Genomic DNA, 12,126 nt, shown 5'->3' with positions numbered 1-12,126 from the left:
ACAAAGAGTTACGTCAGGTCTTGCCGATATTTCTTCCTTCATAAAGGCGTACAGCTTTATTGTTACTGCCTCTTCTGAAGGATTTTCTTAATTATGTGTCCATTAGAGTAGAGGCTTATTTCTAAACTGGAAGTATTAAAACAAAAAGAGTTACGTCAGGTTTTGCCGACGTTTCTTCCCTCATAAAGGCGAAAGCCGTTATTTCTGCCTCTTAACTCCCTCTTCTAAGGGATTTTCTTAATGCTATGTCCAAAAGATCAAAGGCTTATCTGCAAACTAGGAAAAGTACAAAACGAGTTACTTCAGGTTTTGCCAATGTTTCTTTATAAAGGCGTCAGACGGTGGTATTTCTGCCTCATTTGCTTGCTCTCCTAAAGGGCTTTCTTTATTCTATGTCCATTAGAGTAAGGGCTTATTTCCAAACTCGAAAGGGGATTCAAACAAAAAGAGTTACGTAAGGTCTTGCCGATGTTTCTTTATAAAGGCGTCAGACGGTGTTATTTCTGCCTCGTTTATAATCACTTCCTCTTTTAATGGCTTTTCTTAGTTCTATGTTCATAAGAGTAAGGGCTTATTTCCAAACTAGAAAAAGGAATCATTATGAAACACAAAAGGTTACGTCAGGTTTGCCAATTTTTCTTCATAAAGGCGCAAGACGTTGTTATTTCTGTCGCGTTTACTTGGCAATGTTCTTCTGAGGGATTTTCTTAATTCTATGTCCATACAGTAAGGGCTAATATCACCAAAATGGAAAAAAAAACGTTACGTCAGGCATAACCAACGTTTCTCCATAGAGCTCAAGACGTTGTTATTTCTGACCAAGGAGGTTGAAAGTCCCTCTTTCAACCTCCTTGTTCTGACTCGTTTACTTCCAATTGGGATTCCATGGGATTTTAAAATTCCATGTCCATACTTTGTTTTATACTGATCATTCCGAGGCTTCGAACGATGCCATCTAAGTCCAATGCAATCAGAGAAATCGAAATAGTTTCTACTTCAAGTTGTGTCATTTTTGGAAGAAAGATACATCACCTATATGTCTTACGTATGCAGTCCTTGACATTCAGTTCCCTGTATGTTACACTGATGCGCATTTATACGTGCTGAGTCCAGCCATCTGCGACTATTCAAATTATTGTCATGAATCACAAAACGCACGGATGTCGTGAGTTTGCCTGATGCGAAAGAGAGATTTGAGTTAAAGTGTTGAGTAGAAATGTACGGATTTGGCTGAACATAACGATAACTATGGATCATAAATGTGACTTTATGTTCTTTCAGGACGAGGAAACGATGCTGTGCTGAAGTTTGTCCCGGCCGGGTGCCGACTTGAAATGTTGCCAGGACATAAACCTGTCATTGACGAACTTGCACATGACAATCACGTACAGAAGCATCCAACAGACAATCAGATGGAGTGTTAGAACTGATTATGCCACACTGACTTGATTTTATGGGTGGCATCCGCGCGCGTATTAGTCTGGGTACCATTCGGAAAGTAGTTCTTTCCGACGTTAATTATGCACTATCGCTTCTAGCTCTGTCATGTATCATACACTATATACAGTCGCTTCTATCGCTAACATTTATCATACACTATATACAGTCGCTTCTCTGCTGGTCCAGAGTAGCGGAAGTGAACATAGGAGCGAACTACTACCCGGATTGTATCCAGGCTACGCGCGCATTGATTTTGACTTGTTCTAAAAATAACAAACAATGTGGCCACATGTCACCCCATGTCAATCAGGATTTCATTCTTACCGGAGGACCTACTCTCCTGGGTCAGGGACACATAGTCAGGGCATGGGGCCACAGCGGCCTTGTTCATAACTTCATTCTTTAAACAAAAATGGCAATACAGACATGATTGAAATGGCAAAGACTGTGTCTTATAGCTTACAGTATTACTGGTGGTGAACATAAAACAAACGAAGTTTGGGAAAGAATGGTCTGGATGTTCAGTCCCGTGGTTTAGCAGCACTTTAAAAAAAATTTGCTGGATCTTTTTTTTTTTCGCCAGCACGCATTAGTTTTGGGGTCTCCAGAGGATGTCATCCATAATGTGATAGTAAGACGGTAGACAGAATAATACAATACTGAACTTTCGTCCAACACAAAGGTATACACGGATCGAATTTTCAACGACCACTGTCGCCTTCTTCAGGATCAATACTGATGACCAACCACTTCAGAACGTAAACTCGCGAGAATTTCATCCGTTTATACCTTTGAGGAACGAAAGATCAGCATTGTACTGTGATTCCTACCGACATAGATGAGCTTCAATCATAACGGTAGACAGAAGTTATGTCTATTTTTCTATGATATGTGTTTCATGTAGTTGCAGCTTTTGTTCTTAGTTATTTTATCAAACAGTTGTATATCAAACCATAACCGAATTTGTATGTCTATTTTTCTATTCGAAGTGTTGCATGTAGTTTTAGCTTTGTTATTTTGTTCTTGTTTTTTTATCAAACCTTTAACCGAATTCCCAATAGTCTGGCGGCATAACTGAGAAATTGAGACATGTTCTCTAAAAAAACCGAATGTGTCACACATGCAGTCCAGTGCATTCTAGAAAAGGTATGAATATTGAGGTATCTCAATTTCAGCCCATAATAAATTTTCTTGCATTTTCGCCATATTCACACCAACTTGCATATTTTTGGTTTCTGGACCCTGGTTTTATATATGTATACTAAATCACCTGAAATTTGGACGAAGTTGGAACATTGATAAGCGTCCTGTCGATAAGGCACAACCGTATAGTCTACGGAAAATGATGATGTCGCTCGCGCGAGACATTATCTGAAGTTTTATCCGTAATATAATCTCCAATATGTCTGACAGACCGTTTGCCCCGGGCTGTCATAAACAGGACGAGCGGACATTTCAAGATAATCTCCCCAGATCTCCTGTCTTGTTAACGTAATAACATTTATGATTCATCCTAAAGAAAGTAATAACTACGCGCCATGGGCGGTGTGATAAAACATAGACTTTTGTTCGAAGCAACAACAGTATATTGTTACATCGCTTTTGCTGTAATCTAGGATGTTATATCTTCAGAATAAAACACCATCTCCATTTACGCCTGTGTTATTTCTGAGGGTCGCTATCAATAGACAGAGAGTATCAGACAATCGTTCTCTCCAATCAGAGGTAAGGTTGCGGCTGGTTTTTGGCGTCTTCAGTTTGACAAACAAAAACCTTGACACAATAGAGAGTCCGACAAAACGCATAAAAGACGTCAAAAACAAACTTCAACAATTAGAGTAAGATCAAAAATGTGGCAAAGACCAGAAACAGCATTATATAGATTGAGCAGCAATGTAAGGTTGTATTCCTTTTGAAGAGAGCAAGGACTAAACGTGCACTCTCACCGGACGTGGGGCACGCTTGCGGCATTGCGGGGTTCGAAAGATACTCAACGAATTTCAGTGATAAAGAACGAATTTTGTTACTTGTTGTGTATTTTGCAGTCTTCTATGCCATACCTTACATATACGCATAACTAAAAACAAAACCTTTTTGGCGAAGGAAATAACTTAGGTGCCGAATGGTCCCTGCTACGTAGGTACCGAGTCAACTTGATCATCTTAGGGCTGAATCGTCCGGTGGGTACCGAATTGTCCGTTGGTGGGGAGTGCCAACGGAAAACGGGAAATATGAGAAAAAGGTCACAATCTTCCCCACCAACCTCTGCTTGGATTGTGGAATACTTATGTGGAGATAGTTTCGTCCGTTCTCCTATGGAAACCGAGTGGTCGGGTATACATTGCAGAAGTTATACTTTTACGAACACTTGAACTAGAGACTCTGGTATTGATTTTGAGAACTCAGAAGAAACAATGTTAAATAGGGCTGTATGGAGTGAAATACTGTAAATGCATTTAAGTTCGCGGGGATTTAATTTCGCGGTAGCGGGAAAATGGACTTTTCGCGGTGGTTTTAATTTCGCGGTAGCACCATGCACTGCAGTCTCTTACTGTTATGGAAAAATGTTCGCGGTGATTTTAAATTCGCAGTGAAACGGCCGCCGCGAAAACCGAGAACATTAATCCACCGCGAACATTTCTGCATTTACAATATGTTCTAGCCTGGTCCCAGCCTCTGGTCGATAATGCATGTATGTATGTATGTGTGTGGCTCCTAGAGTTAGTTGGTTGCCGGTCGTCGAACTCCTCAAACTTTTGCTTGGCTTAAAGAAAAGATTTTCATTCAGAGTCGATCTGCATTAAAAGCGTGTGCTGTCATCCTTTCAGAAGAAAATGAGCTTCGGGGTATCTTTGCCAAAAGAACATCTCTATCTTCATAAGTACCCTGATGCACTTTCACACACACCTGCCAAGCCATTAAGTAAAATCAACTTTTCTCATCACACAAGAAGCTGTCATCCCGAGGGATGGGTAAACGTCGTCTTACGCAAGTGCTTGGAAGATCTTAAGATGCTTCTGTTATTTGCAGAGAGCAGTTAATCTGGAAAGTTTTGAAAGTGTCGCCGGCATTGTCAGTGAATCCTGTTAGAAACTGTCACACGTGAATGACATTGAAAGCACCAATCATATGGTTCCAAACCGACAGCGGCGCTCTATACAAATAGGATTACCATATCTTCAGCAGCCAGAGGCTACCATTATCATTAGAATTCGCACTGTCCGTAAGACGATCATAAACGTCTTTATTTTCCTATTTAATATGAGCTCTGTGAAATATCAGTCGGAAGCATATAGATAACAATAGAAAGCTTTTCTGGCTGTAATCCGCCACCACCAAGCCTTTTTAGGGGGAATAAATTAGTAGAATTCGGTAAAATAAGGTAAATAAACCCCTGTGGTGAGCCTTTCCATGGCAGATTATTCACCATATAGCCAGGGTTAGTCAGGCAGACACCGAATTTGCCAAGGAATTAGTCTCCAAACAGATCTTGCGGTGGCATAACATAGTGTCATAAGCTGGGGAAGGAGTTGACAATGCCCACCGCGAAAGCGGGGAGGGCCAATGAACTCCTTTGCCGGCTAAGCTCCTTTCCCAGCTTATGACACTACCTTATGCCACCGCAAAATCTGTTTGTAGATTACCAAGGAATAGTTACAAGTCCATTGGGACATACACGTGTCATAGAATACATGGTTTGGTTTTAAGCAAACTGTCAGCTCGGGTCAACAAACTATCGTAGCCTCAAACTTTAAGGTTTATTTCTTGAGAAATTCTTCTAATCTACAATACCTGCATTTTGTTTTACAACAAATAGGAAATACACATTGGTGCCACGCTCAAGCAAATTGGCTTATATTAATGGCACCACAAGACAAAACATGATGCATGACATATGATAGAAAACATGCAAACGGGAACGTCTGATGTACAGAAAACAGAAAAACAACTGACATTGGTTAATATATGAAGGTGAAAATACTAAATCAGTTATGAAAACGTTTGGTTTCAAGTAGATAATGTGAGATATGACAAGAATTTGAGTATTGATTTTAGACGATAGCAAGGGGGAATATTTCAGTAATAAATTAACCAAAGTCAACCAAAATTAACCAACATCTAACACAGGAATGTTGAAACTTTCAAGTCTGTCGAGGTGGCGTGAACGTTGAATGGCAAAGTTTGGGCAGTGGAGCAAATAGTGAGGAATGCTTGCTCATCGGCACCCGCAGCTACAAGAAGGACTGTAACTAGCCCCCTTCACCGGCGTCTCTGGGGGCATTGTCGTAATTTTTTTTTCTGGGGGGGGGGGGTAGAGAATACGCCAGGAAGGAAAATATGTCGCGAAAGGAAAAGTGCCGGGAAAAGAATACATGCCGGGAAGCTTGTACTCGCCCCCAGCTGGTAACTCGTAACTAAGTTACGACGAAACAGACTATAGGCTGCAGGTACCGATGCGAAGACGAGTAATCATAAGGCCTACGTCACATGACCAAAGGGTACCGTCCAGGGCCCTGCTGATGTGTTCATGATAAGTTGACGGCTTGGATTCGGCGTATTTTCCTGCCCGGGCCCCTGGCACCTACCGAGCCCCAAATTAGCCCGGCAGGCACCGGGGGTCTCACTTGGCCCCGCCCGAAAGTGCAAATAATCAGCCCCTAACCTACCCGGCCGGCCGGGCCCCTTTGTGGAAATGTGACGTTAGCTTAACAGGGTGCCGGTGTATCTTTAGATTCAGGAATAGACGCCGATGAATGCTGGTCAATCAACGCGTAGGTTCTTTGCGGTGAATATTCAACATCAAAGACAGACATGCTTTTAGTTTAATGGTACTATTCTAGACACCTTGTAGGTGGAACCTGGCCAAAAGAAGGTCCTAAAAACGAGTCTTCAAATCGTGAACCCTTTTAGCTAACTGTGCAAAGGTTCTGCCCTGAAAATTAACTTTCACGGAGTGCTGTTGGTTAGAAACTACGATCAATTCACTGTCAGCCTTAGAAAGGTTGTCGAATCTTCTAAGATACGCTTTTAGATGGACAAAGTTTAGACAAACATCTTGCACCCTGCGGCAACTGTATGGCTACCTTATACAATCATGTCTTTCTGATGTTCATAAAGTCGTATCAAAACGGATTTGCATACTAATTAAAAATCTCTAGCTATATCGTCTTGCTGCCCAGGAAATTTCGCGTTCATATGAAGCAGGTAATCATGATGAATAGCATTCTTAACTGTCTTTAGAAACTGTATTCATTATGGAATTACCGCCGCTGATAACATGCTGTCTTCAGCTAACATACTTACTAGTAAGGAAGCAAAGAGAGGTGCGAACCAATTTTCTTAGAGAAGATAAAAGGTTTTCGATATAATGACTTATTCCGACATTAAGTACGCCGTATAACGGGATTAACGGGAGATTATCTTGACGATGTGGCACGTTCACGAGGCTGTACCATGCACCAAATGAAATTTTCATTACATGGTTAACCCCTGTAAAATAATCATTTGAAGTACTTTTAAGTACTTTTCAAATTTCAGTTCTTCAGCCAATACGAAGCCAGACTTTACGGTGTTAGTTCAGTCAGTGAGAAAGCATTCAGGGGTCAGGGGTCAATTACAAAACGTGACATAGGTCACAAATTGTGACCAAATTTTATAAAATACACATTATCCTATCTTTCCTAGCAGAAAAGTAAACCTTCTGAGCAAATTGTTGCCAAAAAATATAAAAATTAGTTTAAAAAAAGGCTGTGATGTTGCCGACATCGATTGTGCTGTGTAGTGGTTGCAAATTGGCCCCTTCCCAAGTTCGTGGTCAACAGACGTTACACTTATATGAGTATGGACTATTGTAGTGAGTTCTGTAGCCGCTTACGTTTCAGCAACACCGCATCTGCCTTCTCCGACATTAAACTAATTGAGTGCTTTCTGTCTTATGTGCATGTTTTCTGATCGATGTTCTTAAAACAGTTGAAGAGGTATTCTTCAACTGGGCTCGACATTCGGTACGGTCACAAGAATGGTCACAAATATTAAACTGTAATGCTGTGAGAATTTCTAGAATGTACTTCGATACCCAGGAATATACAAAGAATCTTTAGTCTAACGGCATTCCGGCTTATTCTACCTCTCGTGTAAATGCGCCTTAACCAACGTACTACGTACGCTATTCTTGAGGTAGACGTGGACGATAATTTACCCCAATAGCACAATTCTTCAACTTATGCCTCTGTATAAATACATGCTCAAATGGTCTCAGACATCGGACAAAAAGTTACAGACCATGTTCTTTCTAGATATCTGCGTGCCGACAACCTCTCGACGACAGCTTTTTATCAGCGTCTAGATGGAACTGCCATATCGCCATAAAGATATCGGCAGAATTTCTCCTGAAAGTTCCGGAGCATTCGCCCAATAGCTTACCGATAGCTTAGCAGGGGTCCCCGACAACTTCCGCGCGCGTGTAGACGCGTCCCGACGCGGGCTCATTAGGCTATATAGCTGTTTATGACTGCAAGCGCCACAGGTGCCCTGCAGCCAACGTTCCAGATCCCTCCCGTTATCGATATCTCCACAGATATCGGTAAAACAGTGTCTAGATTGGGCCTTTAACTTAAGAGCTAATAACTTTACTCAAGCCAGGTTCTAGATTTGTTGTTTTTAAAGATAAATGCCTGAATCGGCGATAACTGGAATCCTATGTCACTCTGTCACGCTTTCTGGTGTAGCTGATTACTAAATTTGATCATTGTGTTGCAAGAACTAAATACTTACAGGTAATTATTTACAGAAAATATGGATTCATTTGCCACGATCAGTTTATGCATCTATCCCAATCTTCAAAAGTCAACCCACACTGACTTGATGATATGGATGGCATTCGCGCGAGAGTCAATTGTCGTCCGTTTCAAAACAAAGTTTGCGACTGTATGGTTTTTCGTACAAAGAAGCAGAAAAAATGAGCAAATATATGACATACATCGCAAAAGGATACAGGGAAACGTATACTAATGTCGTAATTTGCCTAAAAAACGTAAAAGATTTTGTACTAATCTTAGTCCTTGCACAAACTGTATTTCGAGTCCTGAGCAACTAGCAAAGAAGAAAATATAGAAAGATATATTAATCTATTACATGTATTTGGTATATACCATGTTTTTTCAATGATCAACAAAGTACAGTACAGGACAGAGAGACGGTGAACTTTAGCAACATACTAAATCACCTCTCAAAAAAACATTGCAACTGACTATATAAAGACAAATAGAATAACATTATCAATAAAAAGCAATTCACAACAAGTTATAAATGATTTGGGTAGTCCAAGATACATATAGTGTAACAAGTTATTGATTGAAGGGTTTAGTAGGTGGTAACAAAACAAAAAGATGGTTAAAAAGGTGGACAAAAGTATATACATGTACAATATAAGTTTAAAATTGTGCTGTTTGTATCATATGACAAGAAGGGTGAACCCTTTAATTGTAGATGGATGTGGGCTGATTCAGGAAGACTGTTGAAATCAAGAGTGTTAACCTGTTAGGCACTAGGTATTTATACTTTGTTGTTAATAGGTAGGGCATATATACCATATTCCGGTTGATAAGCCATTAGTAAAATTTTCATGATAACTCAAACGTTGCCTTTTTCGCACGCTCGCATCAAGTTTAGAAGAGGGATTTTGAGAAGAGGATGTCATCCATATTATCAAATCAGTATAGCCTTAGACTTAATTTCTTTGAGACACAACTTCTCTCTGCGGTTGAGTAGAGCCGTACAGCACTTAATCTCTTTTTCATATTGCGGGAGAACGTTCTAATAAAGCTGGCAATCATTATAGATGTTGCGCTGATAATTTTATCACAAAGCAAAGTGTTCATATTGTAATTCCTGAAATTGTCACACCGCCTCTGCGTAACAGGATTAATTGTAATTAAATAAACAAAGACGCAAGACATTTCTTAAGATAAGACGATAGCTAAGCTAAAGAAGATAAGGCGGTTGGGAAAAGGAATTTGTTGGAAGATGGATTAGATACCCGCACTGTGAGGATGTTAGCATTCTGTACCATGCATAACTTAACACACATTGACTGAAATGAAGTGGTACAAATTGTGACTTTTCCGAGGAAAAAAGATACTGCACAGGCGTATTTATATTCGCTTCTGGGCTAGGGAGTCTATTTTGTGGAAAGGGTCCATAAAATATAAAATTCCTTTTCGGCGTAGCAAAACATTTGTTTCCTATTTCAGTACAAAAATAATTAGGGTTGGTAGGTATGGATTATCTTTTTTTATTACTTTCCTTTTTGAAATTTCAAACGAAGTAATCCAACATATGCAGTTTGATAATGCAAAACTGAATGTACCAGGACACTGGTATTTTCAAAATTATATTGAACTATTAAGGGCCTCGTAGACAGAAATGAGACTAGCATGTTGGAAAACGTTTCGACAAAGTTTTCATCAACAAGATGTCACATCGAAAACTTCATGTCCCGTCCTTATTTCCTACAAGACTCTCGAGATCTATACGCTGACTATTTCAGCGAGAATAGTTTGAGAGGGGACTTTTGCTACAAGAGGAGTTGGCCGACCTCGCAGCCTCTGGAGGCGGAATATTTACCTTAGCGTGGACTGACTCCCCTGGCAAATTTCCCCAATTCTACTATCCTCGTACCCCAGTAGGACGGCCTGGTGGAGGTTATCCATTTCTAGTGGCATGGGGGTCGGTCGGGTAACCATAAATACGTCATTCTTTTCATCTAGGCCTTAGCTGAACCTGTCCCACTTAGGCTATATTAAGTGCAATGCATTCCGTGTGACCAAAGATCACCTTAGGGTTGACTTTTCAGCCGCTTTCCAGGAAATAAAATCAACAAAATTGTGATTTCCAGGAACGGTGTAATTGGAAAATCTTCAAGTCACGATTTGGTTAATTTCTTTCCCTGAAAAACAAGTTCAGTACTGGTGACACTTTGCCGGCCGGTACCATTAACTTTGTGATCGTGTTACAAGAAGCGTTCAAAGGTATCGAGGGAATGTCGATTACGTAGCCAATGTTTTGTTCTGCAGCACTACACAACATTGTCCATGTCAAATCTTACCTTTATCATCCACTATAGAGTCCCAATAGGCCTCCAATATACGTCAGTTACTTCGTATCTAAGGTCAAGGTCTTGAACTGTATCTACAGTGAATGCTCTTTGTTCCTCAGAAAGTCTCTCAAATTTCTAAACCGGTTAACTTTTGTGGGACTTTTGCTACAAGAGGAGTTGGCCAGTCGCGCAGCCTTCGGAGGGGAACATTAACCTAAGCGTGGACTAAAACCCTCTGGCCCATTTCCCGAATTCTACTATCCTTGTACCCTAGTAGGACGGCCTGGTGGAGGCTATACCTTTCCAGTGGCATGGGGGACCAGAAAGAAGGCTATGGTCGGCAGGTTTTGCTAGGGTCGGTAGGGGAACCAAAAACATTCATTCATTCTTTTTCCCTAGGCCTGAACTGAACCTGTCCCAGTTAGGGTTATATATAGAGCAATGCATTCCGTGTGACCAGAGACCACCTTTGGGCTGGCTATTCAACAGCTTTCCAGGAACTGATATCAACAAAGTTGTGATTTCCAGGAACGGTTTCAATTGTAAAGTGTATTGAAACATTTTTATATTCCATTTTCTTGGAATCGAAACCGTTTCCTAGAAGTCACAATTTGGTTGATTTCATTTCCCGGAAGACAGTTGCCGAATACAGATGGGTATCACTCGGCCAGCCGATACCACGAACTTTGCGATCGTGTTACAAGAAGTGTTGAAAGGTATCGAGGGAATGTCGATTACGTGGTCGGTGTTTCTTCTGCAACACAGCACAACATTGTCCATATCAAATCTTACCTTTATCCTCCACTATAGAGTCTCAATAGGCCTCCAATATACGTCAGTTACTTTGTAGCTAAGGTCAAGGTCTTGAACTGTATCTACAGTGAATGCTCTTTGTTCCTCAGAAAGTCTCTCAAATTTCTAAACTGGCCAACTTCTGTGGCTATGCTCCGACAAACTAAAAGCATGTCCATAAGATCGTCATTGTGGCACCGACGAAAAGTGCTTTGGTGACTTTTCTGATGCGATATGATCGAACTGCGTCTCTAACCGACGGGAAGTCGCTCTTTCACTGGGATATCCGTTTTCGTGCTTTGCACTAACTCGACGTCTTACTGTTGTTGAGTTACTGCCAAACTTTACTGCCAGTTGTACTTTCCGTTCCGGGTAGATAATGGAGGGATGGATGGGTTTATCTGTCTGTGAGACGCTGTTTAATGGCCTCTGTGTCTGGGAGCGAGAAGTCAGAAATAGGGTGGCTTTTCTCGAGTCAAGTGGTTTGAAAGTTCTCATGTTGTCTGGCAGGTAAAACTATTTGTATCACAGCGCCGCAGATGTAGTCTAGTGTCAGATGGAAAATTTGACCACTTTTTAAGGAATGAATAAATGAAGACCATGTACATAATGTACTCACTTGGTTAAGTGTAGGTCGCAACAAAAGAATAGTTGACAGATACATAAAATAAGCATGTATACAATGTCTACCAACACAATCATATTCTACTAAGAAAATTCAACTTCTTCTCGCTTATTTGTCTTCTGTCGAACTTTTCATTAGGAAGTCAATGAGCACAATGGACAAGAAGCGGGCA

The 12,126-nt window shown here is 40.8% G+C and overlaps 1 pseudogene; it reads left to right on the top strand.

Moving 5' to 3' along the window:
- Positions 1 to 1,514, top strand: part of LOC118420073 — a 15,915-nt pseudogene extending 14,401 nt beyond the window's left edge.
- Positions 1,515 to 12,126: the final 10,612 nt, after the last annotated feature.

Source organism: Branchiostoma floridae, chromosome 7 (assembly GCF_000003815.2).
Source record: "Branchiostoma floridae strain S238N-H82 chromosome 7, Bfl_VNyyK, whole genome shotgun sequence".
Taxonomy (NCBI): domain Eukaryota; kingdom Metazoa; phylum Chordata; class Leptocardii; order Amphioxiformes; family Branchiostomatidae; genus Branchiostoma; species Branchiostoma floridae.
Note: the sequence above shows the minus strand (reverse complement) of the source record. Positions and strands in the feature narration are given on the sequence as shown.